Raw genomic sequence first — 19,283 nt, forward strand, 5'->3', positions numbered from 1 at the left:
TAACTACCATCATAATGTAATAGGAATCTAACCAGAATCAGAAGGAGCTTTATTGCCAAGTGTTTTACACATACAAGGAATTTGCTTTGGTGTTAAGGTGCTACAAGCAGAGAGACATACAGCTGACATAAATAGATGTAGAAATATAAAAATATGTAATAAACAAATGCAAGTTATATAAGAATAACAGAAGACTAGAGAAAAATAATACAACTGACAATATAAAAAAATAAAAATAACAATGGAACAACAACAATTAACAACAAATTGACAAATACGTGCAATGGGGGGGTTGCAGCCAATCACCCTCTCTGCAGAGCGAATGACACGCTGCAGCCTGCCCTTGTCCCTGGCAGTTGCAGCAATGTACCAGATGGTGATGGAGGAAGTGACGATGGACTCAATGATGGCGGTGTAGAAGTGCACCATCATTGGCAGGCTGAACGTCTTCAGCTGCCGCAGGAAGTACATCCTCTGCTGGGCCTTCTTGGTGAGGGAGGTGATGTTCAGCTCCCACTTGAGGTCCTGGGAGATGATGGTGCCCAGGAAGCGGAAGGAGTCCACAGTGGCGACGGGGGAGTCACACAGGATGATGGGGGAGGGTGGGGCTGGGCTTTTACTAAAGTCCACGACCATCTCCACTGACTTCAGAGCGTTGAGCTCCAGACTGTTCTGGCCGCACCAGGTCACCAGATGGTCAATCTCCCACCTGTAGACAGACTCATCCCCGCCAGAGATGAGCCCAATGAGGGTGGTGTCTTTCGCAAACTTCAGGAGCTTGACAGATGGTGACTGGAGGTGCAGGTGTTGGTATACAAGGAGAATAGCAGAGGGGAAAGAACGCAGCCTTGAGGGTACCCGGTGCTGATGGTCCTGGGGTCAGTTCAGTTGGGAGAGCTTTTCCTGCAGCAGGGCCAGGATGATGGCGTTGAAAGCAGAGCTGAAGTCCACAAACAGGATCCTGTCGTAGGTTCCTGGGGAGTCCAGGTGCTGGAGGATGTAGTGAAGGGTGATGTTTACTGCATCATCTACAGACCTGTTGGCTCTGTAGGCGAACTGCAGGGGGTCCAGGAGTGGGTCTATGATGGATTTAAGGTGGGACAACACAAGGCGCTCAAAAGACTTCATTACCACAGGTCAGGGTGAGGGGTCTGTAGTCGTTTAGTCCCGTGGTCCTTGGTTTTTTGGGGACAGGGTGGAGGCTTTGAAGCAGGCTGGCACATGGCATGACTCCAGTGAGGTGTTAAAAATGTCTGTAAACACCGGAGACAGCTGATCAGCACAGTGCTTCAGGGTGGATGGGGAAACAGAGTCTGGCCCGGCTGCTTTGCGAGGTTTCTGCCTCCTGAACAGTCTGTTGACATCCCTCTCTAGGATGGTAAGAGAGGGGGATGAGATGGAGGGATGGTGTCAGGTCTGTCCCATTGTCTTTCAAAGTGACAGTGTCAATTAAGTTGAGATCCCAACGCTCTTGCTATCAGGTCGCAAAGAAGAAAACTAGAGCCTTTCTCCCTTTAGCAACAACAGTGAGTGAGAAAAGGGAAGTGCAACATACTTCCATCTGCAAAACACAGAGCTTAACAATGCTATAAGCAATATATTGAATAAAAATTAAAAGAAACATTTGGTATAAACATGACATGATGATTGAAAATCAGTATATCTCATTGATACTGAAGATTAATAAATTTAATTGATCTTCCGATTGTAAAATAAATAATATGGCTAAAGTAAGGAGAATTAGGGTAAAGGTTATATAACTGTGCAAAAGGTCATTAAGTTTGGGTGAATACATCATGACAATGAGTCACCAGCAGAGACAAGGATGGGAAAGGAGAAGTGGAAGGACCAAACATGGACATATCCTGACCCCGACACACATACACACACAATAACACCCAAAGACAACTTGAAGAGAGAATATCTAAAGAAGAGTCAGACATAGATCTGTGTTATTCCTCGGCAGATCTCAGAGGCATCGGACTCGGAGCAAGACCATCACCGCACCAACAGCCTAAGACAAGAGTTGGGGGTTTGAACAGCAAACAACTAGAGAATACTTCAGAGTTTTCTTCAGTGGAGATCGAGCCAAAGAGGGTAACCACAACGACCAAACCAACTGAAGAATCATCGGACTCTGAAGTTTTTCTCTCAACTGCAACAGAGACTGAAGACTTTTGGAGACAATTTGAGGGCTTTGAACAAAGCCTCAAGTTTCTACAAGACTCTACAGATCTGCAGAAGAGGGAAAGAACTCCTTGGCCAGGATGACTCCTTCCCCTCCCTTTCTCTCCAAAAAGAAGACATCAAAATACTCAAGCTCAGCTATCATAATCATAATTTTATCAGTTTACTTAGGTTTTAATCAGTTTAAGCTGTATGCTTGCCCTTGTTTAATTTTGCAATAAAATATATAATCGCTGCATTTAAAGTACCAGTAGTAGATATTAAATTTATTTCTTCACTAAGGTAGTAATTCATTAGGTCATCTTTAAGGTTCTTATAGGTTGCTCTAGCCAACGAAATTAACTTATCCTTGGGGCTTATTTTCATGGCCACTAAATCCTAGCAACTATACCAAGTGCACTGATCAATGAGAAGAGAGCTGTCGTTAACGGGCGTGGCTGGGGTGGTATTTGGCTCTAGGGCTATTCAGTCAGGTGCCCTTTCATAGTAAGCAGGGTAGGCGTTCGGAAGAAGACAGTTAGAAGCTAGGTGAATCTCTTCGACACCAGCTTAAACAGTCCTCAGTTATACCTAGTAGGGTATAGGGTAATACCCATAGGCCTAGAGGATCGGACCCTTTAAGACGGAGAGCTGGTCCAGTACCTCCTGAACAGGGGTTACTCGGGATCTAACAAGAGTAAAACTGGTTCAACTCATTGGCAAGGCGTGAGTTGTTCATGGAGTGGGGGGATTAAGGTTTGTAGCTGGTGATCTGTCTGAATCCTCTCCAGACAGAAGCAGTCATTCCTTGAGAACTGGTGTTGTAGTCTCTCTGCATACAGCTGTTTAGCATCTTGCACCGCCTTGCTAAACCTGTACTTTGACTCTTAAACCTTGCCCGGTCGCCACTCCTAAATGCCTCTTACTTTTCCAACCTCAGCTTAGCTGTGAACCAGGGTTTGTCATTGTTATAACTCACCCTGGTGCGTGTTGTAATGCAGCTGTCCTCACAGAAGCTGATGTAGGATTTCACAGCCTCTTTAAACTCAAAATATCCCAGTCAGTGCAGTCCAAGCATGCCTGAAGATCCTCTACAGCTTCACTGGTCCATTTCTTTCATGTCCTCACTACAGGTTTACAGAGTTTTGATTTCTGTCTGTAAGCAGAAATCAGGTGGACCAAGACATGATCACAGTGTCCCAGTGGAGCACGTGTAACAGCATGATAGGCACTGCTAACTGTGGTGTAACAGTGATCCAAAGTGTTCCCCTCTCTGGTTGGACACTTAATAAACTTTATTTGGAGAGTTCTTGGCAGAGTTTTCCTTTGTTAAAGTCACCAAGAACAATAACAAGGGAGTCTGGGTTTGTCTGCTCTACAAACAGTATCTGGTCGGCCAACATGTGCTGCGCGTCGTGCATGTTGGCGTGCGGCAGAATGTAAACACTGACCAGAATGAATGAAGCAAACTCACGGGGGGAGTAAAACGGATTACAGTTTATGATTAAAAATTACAGATTAGGAGAACAGTGCTGCTGAATCAATGTCATTGTGACATCAGCCATTGTTAATATAAAAACATACCTCCACCTTTTGTTTTTTTAACACTAGCTTATTAATTAATTATTAATGTAATTTAACGTTATAGTCAAGTGTAATCAAGTCAACTGTACTAAAGTTATGGTTATGTGAAAATCTAAATTCAGGTTAATTTATTTGCTTCAAATTGTTGGCTTGAGATGTATTAAGTTACAATGTTGAATGCTGATTCATGTCACCACTAAATCCCAAATTTCGGCAAGTCTCGACAAAATCTAGTGTTTCAAATTATAGCAAAAATATTAAAAAATGTTGACGCATTCATGTTTTGTTGTATATTTCAGGTTAATTTACCTGCAGTGTAAACTGGTAACGATATGGCAACAGGGTCTATGATAGCAAGGCAGAGTAGCGAATAGCATTAGCTTATTAGCCATAGCTAACATTTGTCACATAGTGCCAGGTGGGCGAAGCATCACCAAATAGGCATCTCATCTCCATCTGCGCCCCGCCTCTTTGCCCATTTTTGGTTCTGGCAGTGACGTCGTTCCAAGTTGGCGACGGCCGGCTCCGCCCACTTTGAGCTTCAAAACAGCCCTTCAGAAACCTACGGGTGACGTCACCGAAATTACGTCGTCGAGTTCACGGCTGGTTGGTTCAGAGCCTTTTTATATACAGTCGAGCTCGCAAAAATGGCTTCACAGAGGGTCTGCTGGACAGGTAAGTAGACAGTTGTTTGCTATAGGTAATGTCAGCCATAACAGCTTTGTATTTAATTATATTGGTGCCACTGATAGTGTTCACAGCATCCTTATGTGGACACTTAACAGTTGAGTTAATGCAGTTTGACATTATACTGATATTTTCAAAAATTACTTTTATTTCAGTTTTTCTAATACTCAGGTTTATGACCATACATCTGCAAAACAATGACATTCCCATATAGCCTCAAGTGCACTTTGCCTTCAATCACGGTAGTTTATTTGGCAATAACGTTATACAACACAAGGTTGCATTACGAAATTAAAGTTTGTATTCCCTTCATGCTACACACACAGAACTTAACATATAATTAAATGTATTTTAAAATATTGCAACATATAAAGAAATAAAATAAAACAATATATAGGCTACAGTGAAGTGACACACCCAGAACATTCTGCAGTGCATTTTTTGTCTGGGGTGAATGTAAACAGCAGCAACAAGATTAGCATCGTAGTTATTACCTGCATTTCCATGTGAAGAAAATCATTGTAAATCAGTATTCACACATAAATCATCTTGATGCAATCTGAATTATTCTTTGGCCTTGTGGGCATTTCTATGACAGTGTCTATATTATGTGACTATTTTCCATAGCAGTGTTTACTGCCCCTGTCATCATTCATAAAAAAATGCTAATAATCATTAATTAATTAGAAATATGTATAATAAACTTGTAAAGTATGAGGAGGCTTTCTTACTGCATGAACCATAGAGTTTGGTGTGTCAGAGTCATTAAAACTGCATCAGTCTTCAGTTAATGTCTTTTGATTCCTTGCTGCACAGCTTGATCAAAATCCCAGTGAAACATTCTAGCAAAATCAACAGTGACAGCTCCTGAGCTTTCGCTCAATGCATGACTGACCCCTTATTAAACCTGATTGATTGTGGACTTGTAAGCTCTGTTGCCCAAGTTACTGTCAGGGATTTTGTAGTTCCTCCAAAGAAGCAGTAGCATCTCAAACAGGAAGTTTAAACATATTGAAACCACTGAAACTTTTTTTATACATTGCTCATAAGTTTTTACAAGACTGGTAGCCATTGAGACATTTCTAGTTTTTCCAGGTATGACAAGGTGTGATTAAATGTTTAGGTGTGACCATGACATCAAAACTTCAGGAAGTGTAAGATTACTATTTGGAGGCAAAGCTGCAACAATTCATTTAGTCAATTAACAGAAAATGAATCGCCAATAATAATTGGTTAATAAATTAATTTGATATCTTTGATTGTTTGGACTGCTGCTCAGACAAAACAAGCCATTTGAATATGTCAACTTGGGGTATTTGTTTTTAATTTTCTGATATTTTTTAGACCAACAATTCATTGATTCTTAAAGAATGGAAATAAAGATCATTATCCAGTAAAGTGACAACATTAACAATTTCCTCCACTGTGTGTTCATGTGTCGAGGTTGTTTCTGACATGGTTAACCTGAAAACTCCTAATTACAATTTACATATGCAGAAAAGAGAAAAACAAAGATCTTGAAAATAAAATTGGACTACACACAGCAGCGCTGGAAGCAATAAACAAGAAAATTAATTTGGGACAAAGATCCCTGAGTCTCGGACAAACAAAGTTGTCTTAAAAACAGTACAGGCCTGTTTCAGACTTTCATCCAGGTGGTGTCACATTGACTACAGTTGTGGAGTTTTGACATTCAGGTACACGACCTCCTGTATGATTGGTGGTGTGTGTGGTATGTGTTTCCATGTGAGAAGTCTGCTTTAGATCAATTTTCATGCACACCCAAAGCAACAATTCAGTTGCATTATGTGAACAACAAGAAACCTGCATTCTAATAAAATTCCAAGTAATTGAAATGTGCAATGCTACCGACTGATTTATGAATATTAATGGAATTTGACAAACAAGCTGTGCTCTGCATTTATCTGCTTGAATGTTAATATGGTATCATCAAGGGAGAATGAATTTTCAAAGAATAGGGAGCTTTTCTCTGAGATACTGTTAACAAACAGCTATTGGCTGTGTACCTTGCATATATTTAGCTGTTTGGCGATGTGTTTTTCTTTCTCCTCCAGATAACTGGTCAAATGTAGGCAATGTGGAGATTTTTCCAGTGCAGCTGCTACACTAAAGTTGGAAGCAATTTCCCAGCCAGCCATCTAAAACATCAGTGGTAAATGTAGAGCTTTTTCTTTTATGGTCTCTCAGAAACAGAGCAGCATTTCCTTTTTCTAGGCTCACCGTTTTGCACCTGTATTCAACAATCACTTTTGCAGTAGAGAGAAACCATTTATCTGGATCATAGCCTCAATAGGCCATAAATAGTGTCCCTACACCAAAGTTCACAGCATGGTGGGGGACCATACGAAATGATTAGTGTGAGGACTGCGCGAAGGTGAACGATGGACCATGTCAAACGCTCAAGTCAACATTGGGTAAATTTCAGGTGTTTGGAGCTTTAGATTAAGGAATCGTTCCTGCCTTGTAGATCCACATGGAACAAACGTACTGTGAACATATAGCCCTTTCCCAGAACATGTCCTTTAATGACAACATAGCATTTCTTCTTAAATTGAATTTCATTATTCATTGCACACTCCCAACACAAACAACTACACAAACATATAAGCGGCAGTCTGAAACAACATAGCCTAATACATATTCCATGATGAAAACGGAGCAGCAAGAAGAAAATATTTTATATACCCTTCTCAATGCAAGTAATGTAATGATCTGCCTGGTACCTTGTAACAAGCATTGACAGACAATGTAAAGAATGGTAGACCCTACCACACATTGTCTCCCAATGCTTGTATCAATATTTTGTGTATGAGTGTGCCCCGATGCACACATCAAAATCTACACAACCAATTAGAAAAGACTAAACACAAATGTTACTCATCAAGCTCATATCCTTTCAATTATTTGGTCTGTATACATTTTCTTAAATTGAATAATAGTTAAACAACATTTAAAAGTATTCACCAGATCCACACTCTGAAATACACAACTGCTTAAATGTAGGTTGAGTTTTTGATTATATTATATAATTTATTATATTGACATTTTTACGTCTTTTGTCCTCCTGGTTTAACTTATCTTAACTTTAATGCTGTCTTGCTTTTGTTTGGCTTTATTTTGTTATATTTCCCTATGCCTGTAGTTTAGAAATCCGTTCTGATTCTCGCTATATTATTTGTTATTTTCCAAAAAAGTATCTAATTTTTAAACAAAGACCTTTGAAAATTGTAAAAGTTTAAGGACACCGGCCCATAATTAGTACACTCTTGGTTATCTCAATTTTTATAATAATGTAGTCATTTTTGCTGGAGTCATGTCAACCCCATCACAACAAGCTGATGTTTTCTTCTTGTTTTTCTATACAATAGTCGAATCGATTTTTCACTGCATTATTTTATTCCCTCCTGTCCCACATTTACAAACATAATGTGCTTCAATAGCCTCTGCAAGATTAGGCCCAACATTTACAAAAAATGTTTTATTTGCCACCTCATCCAAATTTAGCACCACCAAGTTATTCTTCATCACACTATTAAGAATTTTCCATGTGCCCTTAATGTTGTTTTTATTTTCCTTAAACTTTTTAGTAAAATATTCACATGTTGTATTTCATTTCAGTGGACTTCTAGAATTCATGAAATACACTGTGTAAACATTTTTTTCTTATAGGCTTTATGCAACATTCACCTCTTCCACATGTAGACTTAATTCCAATCTTCCCCTCTAAAAGGTATTTTCACTTATTTATTGCCTCATTTGCTCGTTACGTCACAACTTCTTTATGTCCTTGTAAGTTTTTAAGTTGACAGTCATACACTGTAGCGTTGGGTGATGTGTAGGGTAGAGATCCCATTTTTCTACCTCTCCCATTACTCTGTCCAAACCCACAATAGGAGTTGAAGCCTGTCTGTCTTCCATGTATAGAAGCATGACATGATGGTTCCTGGTCTAAAATGCATAATGTCACATATTTTGGTTATGCATAAGAATGCAATGTAAAATGTTAAAACCCTTTTGGCTCAAATTACCCCATCCCTGCCATTTAAAAAAAGTGTCATCCAGCTGTTTAAGGGTAAAGTCATGCTAACAGTATAGCCTAATATTGTAACTTCCTAAAGCACTAACTCGGTCTTTGTTTTCTCTAATCATTATATTATTAATTCATTGATTATAGGGTGAGACATGGTGGATAAGAGTAATAATACCAATATAATGATAGGGAATTATTTGTTTTAGACAGGTGTAGCCCTTTGTTTCGTGTTTGGTAGGCATTGTAGTGTGACTAAAACCTTTTTGAAATGTAGGTTCAGAGAACGGGACAGTTTGCTCTCTAGGTGTCAGGATTGGTGTGGTTGGAAAGGTTGGTGGACCCAAATGCAGGACGCAGAGCGGAGCAGGTACAGTTCAAAAGGTTTATTTAAACAAACAAAAGGCGAGGACACTTACTGGCAGAGACAAATCCAAAATAAAGTAATCTAAAATCCACAGGAACAAGCAGTGCAAACAAACAAGCTGAAAATATCCACAACATATCTGAGCATATACACGCTACAATGACCAGACAGGGACTGAAGAGAAACACCAAACATATATACACCAAGGACTAACGAGCAGGGCAGGAGCAACACAGGTGACAGGGATCAGGGCTAACGAGACAGGTAGTGAGAGAGACAGCCAGGCAGAGGGATACTGGAGGAACAGTCAGAACACGGGTACAGATCAGAGGAATATAAATTACAAACAAATACAGACACAAGCAGACATATCACCAATAAGTACAACCAACATCGAACAGACAAGGGCAAAATAACACAGAAGTACACAGACCAGAAGTAAACACTAAGACATGAACTGAAACACAGAACTAGGAGCTAGGACACAGAGCTGAGATGCAGGGCTAAACCTAAGAGACAAGACAGATGCTAAGTAAACTTAAAGATACGCATGAATAACATAATAGACAAGGCTACACAGAGAACATAAGACCAAGAACTGAAGCTCAAAACAGGAAACATGGAACAACTGACTAACAGAATGAAGTAGGAAACAGAGATGGAACCAACTGGGAAACATGACAACACTAAACACAGACATAAACTAGGTTACAGGACACTAGACAGACAACAGACAACAGACAAGACAGAACCCCAAAACACAACAGACCAAAATAACAGATAATCAAGTGACCAAAAACTGACAGAGTGCAAAACTAAAACATCGCTGACAGGTAGAATGTGACAGTAGGTAATCTTTTATCCTCAGTCTTACAACACAAAAAAAATGTCCTTTAGTAAATCAGGTGCAAGGAGCTATTATAATAGGTAGAATGAACCTGTCCTTCATTTTTTGGCTCTCTGGCTGACACATAAAATACTTATTCATCAGTTCTAAGGCACTAAATGTTTTGATAAATTACTCTTACTGGCTTTTTACTTGCGAAGCTTTTATGCATCTTAAGTAATAGTAGATAGTACTCACCAAATGTTAAATCTACCTGCATTTGGCACTTGGCAGGTGTTAATTCCAGACTCTGTCTGTGTGTAGCAGCGTGCACCCTGGTGTTAGTGCGGACCGGATCAAATACTAGCCACTTGTATAATTTACTAGTAGCCCACTTTGAACAGTACTCTCCACTGGATTTATATGTAATACGGGTCGAAAATAAAAAGTTGTGCGTACATTTCCCCACACTCAACTGTGGCTTGGCAGTTATCAAAAATGTTCCAGCAGGTTGATAGGAAAGTCCAGATTCAGAGCATTGGTTGCAGAAGTTCAGCAAATTTCCCAGCTCAGTAAAGTGAGACCCTGTCGATGATTTTCTTGTATTGCTTTTTTTCTGTCTGGCAGCGGTGCAGAGACGGCTGCCAGAGAGATTGCATCACTGTATTAAGTCATACAGATACTGCAAGAAAAGTAGAGTAAGAGTCTGAAAACTGTGGAAATTCTCTTTATATTTGCTGACAGCACAGCAACTATGCAGTATCTGCTGGATATAACTTAATTAGTCTCGTGTCTGCTCTTATCAAACCTTTAAGTCCTATGAATTCATGATGGAACAACTTTGAACAAAAGCCTGTACTGGTATGCCGTATGGATAAGAGTTTTCTATATCAATAAATCTTTGAGATTGTATTGTTTCATTTGTTAGGGCTGACACAACCTCAGCAGGTGTGTGCATGGTAAACAGGTGTTCAGCATGTAGAGTTTAGCAAAATATAATGCCCAAGGAGATATGATTTAACACAGTTAGATCAGTATGCTTGAATTGCAAACATGCCCACACTGACGTGACAATTGACAGTTTTGTTGGTCACAGTGGATATTGTGTTAGGATCTTGGTTTTGTGTTCTTGTTTTTCTTGTTTTAAGTCTGTTTTAATGGTTTGGGGTTCTGTTTTGCCTTGTTTATTCTCATGTTCATTTGCATGTTCAGTTCAATTCACTTTACCATTTCTGTCTCATTTCCTGTTTTCTTATTTTAGTTCCGATCTTACTGTGTAGTCCTGCTTCGGGGTCTTAAGCCTAGTTCACACTACACGATATTAAGCCCGATTTACACGGTTGGTGAGCTCGGTGACCGTCGGGGTGTGATCAGGGGTAAATCAGTGATCAATCAGTGGTCGCCAGTCATTATGCATGAACTACTCAATGACGCATCAAAACGGCTCCCCGACACATTTCTGACTCCTCCTGTCCTCCCTCCACCCACCCTGATTCAACGTGCGCTCCTCCTGTCGCTCCACCCTGGTTTGATTTTGGACTTTGTCGTTGTTGGGTGGGTATGGACATTCTTTGAGGAAGGGGTACTGTTAGGATTTTGGTTTTGTGTTGATGTTTTCCCTGTTAAGTCTGTTTTAATAGTTTGGGGTTCTGTGTTCTGTGTTTGGATTTATGTTACTCCGTGCTCCCTTTCGATTTTGTTCTGGACTAAATTGCGTTTGGGTCCTCAACTTGCTCACACACTGCAAACCTACAACATATTGCACATCCTGAAGAATTGTTATTTTTCACAACAGAGATGTTGACAGCTAAACTAAACAACAAGCTGTTGGTTTGAATCGAGAGTTTCAGCTGCTTTTTCATTATGTGTTTTTGGTACACGTGGGTACATGTAGTTCCCCACTGCAGAGGTGGGAAAGTATTCATTCCCGTTGTAGACAGTGGTCTGGACAGATGCTCTGCTGCCACACTCAGTGATGGTTCCTCGTGACACGAGCCATCAGATATGTCTATTTCTTTTTTTGTGATTAAAATTTTTATTGAAGCAAATAAACCAAACAGTTTACACACATAAAACACCTACAAATCGCAGTAAGGCGATAGGCACAGCTAACCAGGAAACATAAGCTAAAAGAGCGATAATCCCCCTAGAATTCAGAGTCAACCCAACCCATTTCTCCATGGGATGCTCTGGCACAGAATGATTTCAGAGTACCCCGTACACCTTCATAGTAGATCTTAGCCGTAGGTAGAGGAAGTACGAGGTGCCTACTAGGTCCTATTTGCCACGCAGTATCGTAAAACAGGTACAGTAACGCATTACATAGTAACGCTTTACTTTAATATGATTACTTTTCCCAGTAACTAGTAATGTAACGGATTACTTCTCAAAAACAGTAATATTATTACGGTTACTAATCCAAGTAACACTGCGTTACTGCGTTAATGAACGCACCATCCATGACGTGAATGCGCAACTGCACTGCAGGTCAGGGGCTTTGTTAATGTCCACTGCTAGACAAAAACTACAGGAAGAATTGAGAACGAGGGTGTGAGGCATTCTTTCCACAGCTGTAAGTACCTAGTGCCATTATTGTGACACAGTCTAAGATGCAAAGAACTCTGTCGTCTATTGTAAACTCTGTGCGACCTGCAAAAAGCTTTCAACCACGAACAATTCTACATTTCATTTATTGAAGCATCTGCTAAAGCAGCACAGCAACATGAAACTTATAGAAACTCCGTTACTGTAACAATTGGTAAAAATACTGAATACTGCTCTTATAAATACTAGGCTGTACAGAAAAACAGTAGTTCAAAAGTTGGGATTTACTTGCTTTATTTTTTCTATTTCAGCCGGTGGCGTAAGAAACGTTAGGCCTACATGCTTTGGAAAAAAACATACTCCTTGCTGCTGTTATGAATATGATATTAGTTAAAAAGTCAGGAGAGACTGCTTTGTTTGGGGGTGAAGTGAGTGGTATTGAAAGCAGTGTTTCCATAATTAGCCTATAATTTGAATAATTATCAATGCTGACCGCCACATATTGATTTTGTATTTTTTTTACTAGGCGTATTTGATTGAGGAGCTGTTTTGGGTTCTGTATTGAGAAGCATATATTCGTGCAGCATCTCCTCTCGCTCTCTCTCTCTCTCTCATGAATGTTAGCAACAATATTGCCAAAGCTACATATATATACATACAATATATTAAATTAAGATAAATAAATAAAACAGTAAGCATGCGTGTGTGTGTGCGTGTATATATTAAAATATATTAAAATTTAAAACAAATTAAGTAAATGAGCTGGGATTTCGAAATTAGTGTGTGCTTTTACTGTTTCCAAGTTAGTTAGTTTCAAGAAATGCAGGTACCCCTGGGATGTCTTTTAGCACCACCAACACAGTCCAAACTTCAACCAACACTTTGGTCTGTAACGTTTCCCTTTCCTCCTTTTTATTCAAGTTTGTTTGGCAAATCAACGTGACCATCATTTTTATGTGTTTTAAAGCTTTTCTTTACTTTTCAACAAAGTGGAATCAATAATCCCTGATATGAGGCATAATTTGGCTCATCCAATTGAAAGTAATTTGGCACTTGTAAGGAGAAAAAAGGAATTGAGTCTGCTTCACTGCATTGGTTTGCCCAATTATGACCAAAACTGATCAGGAGATAAACAAGTCATTTCTGTAGCTTTTAGTACACTTGCAACAAAACCTTTCAGTGCCACCATCAGGCCAGAGTTGATTTGAGAATCAGATCACGTCTTGAAACTTTTTGTTTCTCTCTACTGGCACAAAACATTTTGGCCTGTAACCCTTTTTTATGTTTGATACAGTCTGTATTTCTTGGTTTGTTCAAAATCTAATCAAGTGGATATTTATGCTCTAAAACCATTGGGGACTTTACTGTTGAGTGGAACATACTCAACATACTCCATTTGCTATGTTACAAAAACAAAGTGGCCAGAATTGACATCCTATTTTCATCAGACAAATTAAAACTTGTTGCTCTTGATGTGACATGTAAGAGTGCAGGAGTTATTATCCCAGAATCACAGGCTCAAATCCATAGTTAAACATTAAATCCTAAATGGCAAAATATATATTCTGAATACAAGGTACAAGGAACAAGGTAAATGTTATTTATTATTTTACAACACAGGGTTGTTTAACATGGTGAAGTTGTAGTTCCCTTTATGCTAAATGATATACACTAGATGGGTGGACGAATAACAAGTCATAGAAATAAACTTATTTTACATAGTGGAGTGCTGAGGATGAATTGAGGAGTCTCGCAGCCTGAGGGAAGAAGATCCTCTGAAGTATTGTGGTACGACAGTGGATTCTTCTGTTTCTTATTGCCAGACAGCAGCACGGTGAATAGGGAGTACGGTTTTTACGTGGTATACCTCAAAATTGTGCGACCACTTTTGTGTGTGTGTAGTTTTTTATTTAATTAGCCAGACATGTATTTTAACATCTATGGGGCATAATGTCATATTAATAATAAAGGAGATAATAAAGTTAATTTATTTTTTATTATTAAACGTGAAGAGAAATAGTAAATCTAAGCAGCACCCAGGTGGGAACTTTTGGTACTGGAGCAGCTGGGCCTGGGTTGCCTCAGGGAGAAACTTCCGCCCCAAACCCCAGATGCAATCTGGAAGACGAACGGAGTGCACCTGTGTATTTTCAATCACAATGCATTTTAAAAAGATTACAAGTTTCTTAAGGCAGTGAGTAAAAAGCTAAAACATTCCTGCAGTTCAGTCAGGCACAGTCGAGTCATTCATTGCATACCATTTAACTGTGACTAAATTTGAGCAAAGTATGAGGCCCGTATCGCCACAATTCTTTCCCCAATAATGAAAAATTTCTCAGTGTGTTAACAAGCCTCACTTGTGTGCTGTATACTAAGCTGGATGTATTTTTGCTTGCTGCTAAATTGCAGCTATATTGTTGTTTTCACTTCACTTTATGTCCAATGCTATTGTGTTGCGAGACTAATAACTTACTATTGCTTGACTGCTCTGGCCCATTAGGAGGTCTCAGTGTAGCTGTTATTTGTATATCCAGCTGGGCTTAAGGTCTTCATCATTTACGTGAGGACAACTTCAAGTCACTTTAGAGAGGGTTTACTGTTTATTTTGCAGATATTTCTTCAGTCTAGCTCAACCATGCTCCTGTCAACAGAGTAAACAAAGCATGTTTATGATGTTGAACCTCCAGTTACAGCATTTTATTAGCACAAGCAACACAGCTTGATAATTTCATGCTATCACGACTAAATAGTAAGTTATGATTTTACTTAACCTCAACCTCAGTCAACAGTTAGTCTAATATAAAAGAACCATACTATTGTGAAATAGTATACTGTTGTTGTTGCCTTTATTTATTTATTACTGAAGTCTGTTACTGTTTATATGCAATTTATTATATTTGTTTATGTTTTTACTGTTTAGTCTAGTTTCTCTGTCCTGTCTGGGGTGCATTTTTGCTTTTTTGTCTTGCTGCTGTCTCTGAAATACCAAACAGAATTTTGTTGTGGCGATTATAATGACAACACACTTACCTATGTCCTAATGTCCTTAAAGGTCCGGTGTGTAATATTTCTGAGGCACCATCAACAGAAATGCAATATAAGATCCATAACTATGTTTTCTGTGGTGTGTAAAGACCTTACATAATAAACCATTATGTTTTTAACTGCTTAGAATGAGCCATTTATATCTACATAACCACAGGTCCCCCCTTCCATGGACGTCGCCATGTTGCGGCGTCATGTTTCTACAGTAGCTGAAAACGGACAAGCAGCGCTACAGAGCGTATTTCGTCACTACGTTCTAGTAGTAATAATATACAGCAGGGGTCAGCAAATAAATTTTGCATCGGAGACAGGGTGCATTTAGGGGAATCACGTTCTCTGACTGCTCTTTCAGAGGTGTTTCAAGCAGGCTACAGACTCTTTTGATGTCCTTCAGAATTTTTCAAATTAGAAGTTCAGTTCAACTCCAAATACAGCATTACAGTAAACAAGCTTCTTGTGCTTTTATTTTGTAGGCAAAACCACTAAAGAGGAAGTGATTATGTGAGTAACTGTTGCTGTCATAACTGAGATCTATTTCAACCCCGCTATCAAAGTATTTATTTATTTATATTTTTTGCCACTAGTTTTGGTGAGGATACATAATCAGAGAGAATGAATGTGTTTCCCTTGTCAATGTTTCTATAAACTTTATCTATTATGTGGTTTATAATGGCCTGTGGTGCAGAAACAGTGACAATGTTACACACTCTTGGTTTATATTTTCCATGTTATCTGTCAGTGGCCAAATCACAATAATATATGGTTTTACTGAATAATTAAGTAAACATAATAAATTATTAATGAATATACCTAAAGAAACCTCATTTCTTGACTGGCTTCTCTCTGCTGTCTCAAAAGAGACACCTTTTGTGCTGTGTCAGCCAATGTAGCTGTCCTATGCTCTTTGAAAGGGTAGGGGGCAGTGGTAGACCGGAAAGTTAGTTGCAATTCACAACCCTCACCACTAGAAGCCACTAAATCTTACACACTGGACCTTCAATATGTCATGAAAGATCCAGTGACACAACAAAGCTCTTTAGGGTTGATCACAGAGAGGTCAGCAGGACTGCAGGTGAAAATTATTCTCCTTGTACATTTCTCTTTTTTATTACTGTAATGGATTTGTTTAGTCTCATTACTATGCCAAATGAAAAACAAAGAATACTCAATTTATTGTGATACAAAAATGGATGGATGCGTTTGTACTAAATGATCAATAATGGTCAATTAGTCAACAACTAACTTTATCCTTTAGTAGTAAAGTGGCCAATGACATAGGCTCCATAGATGGTGGCTAATGTGATTCCAGTGGGAGCCGAAATCTGATATGCCCCTGGTGTCCCCACCCCCCCCAACCGGCGCCGCCCCTGTCTCGCGCGTGTACTTCCTCGTTATTATTGTCCGACCCGTATTGTCGTTACTACGGTGACTGGTCAGCACCGTCACCGGTTGGCGGAGCCGCTTTGACGTCACAGTGATATCGGGAATTCCTCTCCCCGCAAGGCTCTGTGTGACCGAAGCCTCAGACACTGCTGGGAGGTAGCGGCACGCACTGTATACACGTGAGCCTGTCACTGTGTTTCTTGTTTACACCTGCGCCCCGGTCCGCTGCTGCTGGAGGCGATGTGTCTTTATGGTTGTGGGAAAGAAGTTTAGGTTTGAATTGCACAGCTTAGAAAAAGAGACAACATGGGCAACTGCATCTTTATCTGCATTTCCTGCTCATAAACACAAGATCTGAGATCTGTGCTGCTGCTAAGGTGACCCGAGCAAGGCCGACTTGAATGTAAGTGTGTTGTGTATGAAAACTTAAGTGAGCTCTTATACTACAGCACTACAACACCGTTGCTAATGATAGTAACTTAGTAGTATAGCATTTGTGTCATGATGATGAGACAAATTGAAAGTAATTTTGATAAAGTAAACTAATCAGGCAATTATCCAATATTTCTAGAAAAAAATGTTTGAAAATGTTTAAAGTAGTATTTGTCAATTAAAGTGATGCACAAGTAGTCTCTTGATTTATAAAACAACCTTAGAATCAGTTTTTCTTTGTACACATGCAAGGAATTTGACATTCAGATAAATATAAGGACAACAGCTGATAGGTAGGTGAAAAGAAACAGAACTATTACATACATACATGTAGGTAATAAAGTAGGTGTGTGTAAATGCAATTATCGCCAACATATTATGTCAGTATATAAGTCAAGTGTTTATGTAAACAAATAGTGCAAAGAAATAAATATTAAATGGATGTTAAAGACCGAAATGGTGGGAAATACTTATGATCAATTACTTTTTTTGGTCACAGAGGCCTAAATTTAACCTCTGTATTGATTATCTTCTCTCTTTGTCCTTATTTCTTTGGGAAACACTGATACAATACACTGATGTTGGCTAAAAATATGGGGAAAACAAAGCATCTTTGACATTTACTTAAGTTTACCTTTGCTAATATGCGTCAGTTCTTTGTTCACCATAACTGTGTTTATTAACTTTATCTGCCCTAAGTTCTAGTTTTGTTTTCTTTGTCTTTGTCCTGTATCAGTTGGCATATAAGCTTTTTTTCTATGGCTGCCTTGTGGAGTCCACAGCAGTTATCAACTATGCACCTGTTGTTGACATTTTGTTGAATCAATCATAAACCTGACCAGCAGGTTAAATTAGCCTAGTGGTCGGTTTTAAAGGTGACCTATTATGCTTTTCCTTATTGTCTGTCATATATATATATATTATTACAATATCAGATGTTCGTACTAAACGAATAATGAGGTAAACATATGTAGGTATGTATGTAAGTTATTCCCGTGAGCAAAAAGCCCTGAATTCAGACTGCTCTGAATACTAGGTTTCCAAAAAAATTCTGCTCTAGCGGTGTTACCATCAAAACTCCCCTGGTGCTTGAGCTTCTAGTCCGGGCAGAGTCAGCTAAGCTAATAGGGCCACTAGATAATGGCAGCTAATTTTACAGGTAGCAGTTACTTTAAAACTATCTGTCAATCTAGAAACTCCATAAAATATGATCCACTTTCACAAAATCAGCGAATAAAGTTTTGAAAAGTGTTTTTGTACAGTAATCAATGAGGCCCCAAGCAGCTCTTGGATTGCAGGGCTACCTCTGTAAAGTTCACAGCCATATGACAAACCTCACATGATATAGGCAATGAGGGCTGCAGAAGGAAACACAAAACCTCTTTTCATGCTTTTTCTCAATGCCAGCATTTGGCTTCCATCACACTCTTACATATACAGTTACTATTTGTTGGAGTGTATTTCTCAGCAGAACCTATTGTATCAGATTCTGTTACTCTGTGACTCTGTTTGTGCTCCCACTGGGCCGTCTGTATTGAATCTCATTATTGACCACATTCTCTGGACAGTCAATCTGCACCCCACGCAGAGTCTGGCTGACCTTGTCACGGAGCTTTGCCATAGAAGGGATCAGTGACAGTGTACGAACGTACTGGCAGCTCAGATGTCTGCTCTCAAGCTCCTGGGGCTGCTGGCAGGTCGTCTTTAAATAGATAAGCACTTTAGTTGTATGCCAGAGAGGCACCATGACCTCTGAACAAGGTGATCTCTGAAGTCTATCTGCGTCCTCAGAGGGTGATTCAGCAAAACACAGCTTTTCTCTGATAGTTCTCTGGGTTAAAGGAAGACAGCAAAGCCTGATTGCTGTGTTTTATTCTTTCAGTTCCCTCTGAGAATTTAGCTAAAATGTCAGCTTGGAAGTGTTTTTTATCAGCATCTCAGAAAAAATAAAACTGTAGTGTACTGTATCACCAACAGATTGTTGCAACTGTGTGAAGATGTTTAATGTTTTCAGTAGAGCTTAAATAATTAATCAGTTAGTCAGTTGACAGAGAATTCATCTATAACAATTCTGATAACAGAATAATTGTTTTAAATTTTTCCCAAGTAAAACAGGCATCCAGATCTGCACAAGATTTGCTACAAGAGCTACCTGTCTTGTATACTAGTAAAATTAATACCTTTGCATTTTAGACTGTAGG

General features: G+C 39.2%; 1 protein-coding gene across 3 annotated transcripts in view; it reads left to right on the plus strand.

The window, feature by feature from the left end:
- Positions 1 to 4,324: 4,324 nt before the first annotated feature.
- The window catches only part of wu:fb13g09 (ATP-binding cassette sub-family C member 5), a 38,729-nt gene continuing 23,770 nt past the window's right edge, over positions 4,325 to 19,283 (plus strand). The window contains exons 1-2 of one of the 3 annotated variants that reach the window (XM_046041934.1): positions 4,341 to 4,425; positions 6,513 to 6,610. The gene's annotated coding sequence lies outside the window, so the exon portion shown is untranslated. Of the gene's footprint in view, positions 4,426 to 6,512; positions 6,611 to 16,787; positions 17,054 to 19,283 lie in introns of those variants that run through there. The other 2 variants (XM_046041935.1, XM_046041933.1) reach the window with 2 other exon arrangements.

This window comes from Micropterus dolomieu, unplaced genomic scaffold, assembly GCF_021292245.1.
Source record: "Micropterus dolomieu isolate WLL.071019.BEF.003 ecotype Adirondacks unplaced genomic scaffold, ASM2129224v1 contig_9655, whole genome shotgun sequence".
NCBI lineage: Eukaryota > Metazoa > Chordata > Actinopteri > Centrarchiformes > Centrarchidae > Micropterus > Micropterus dolomieu.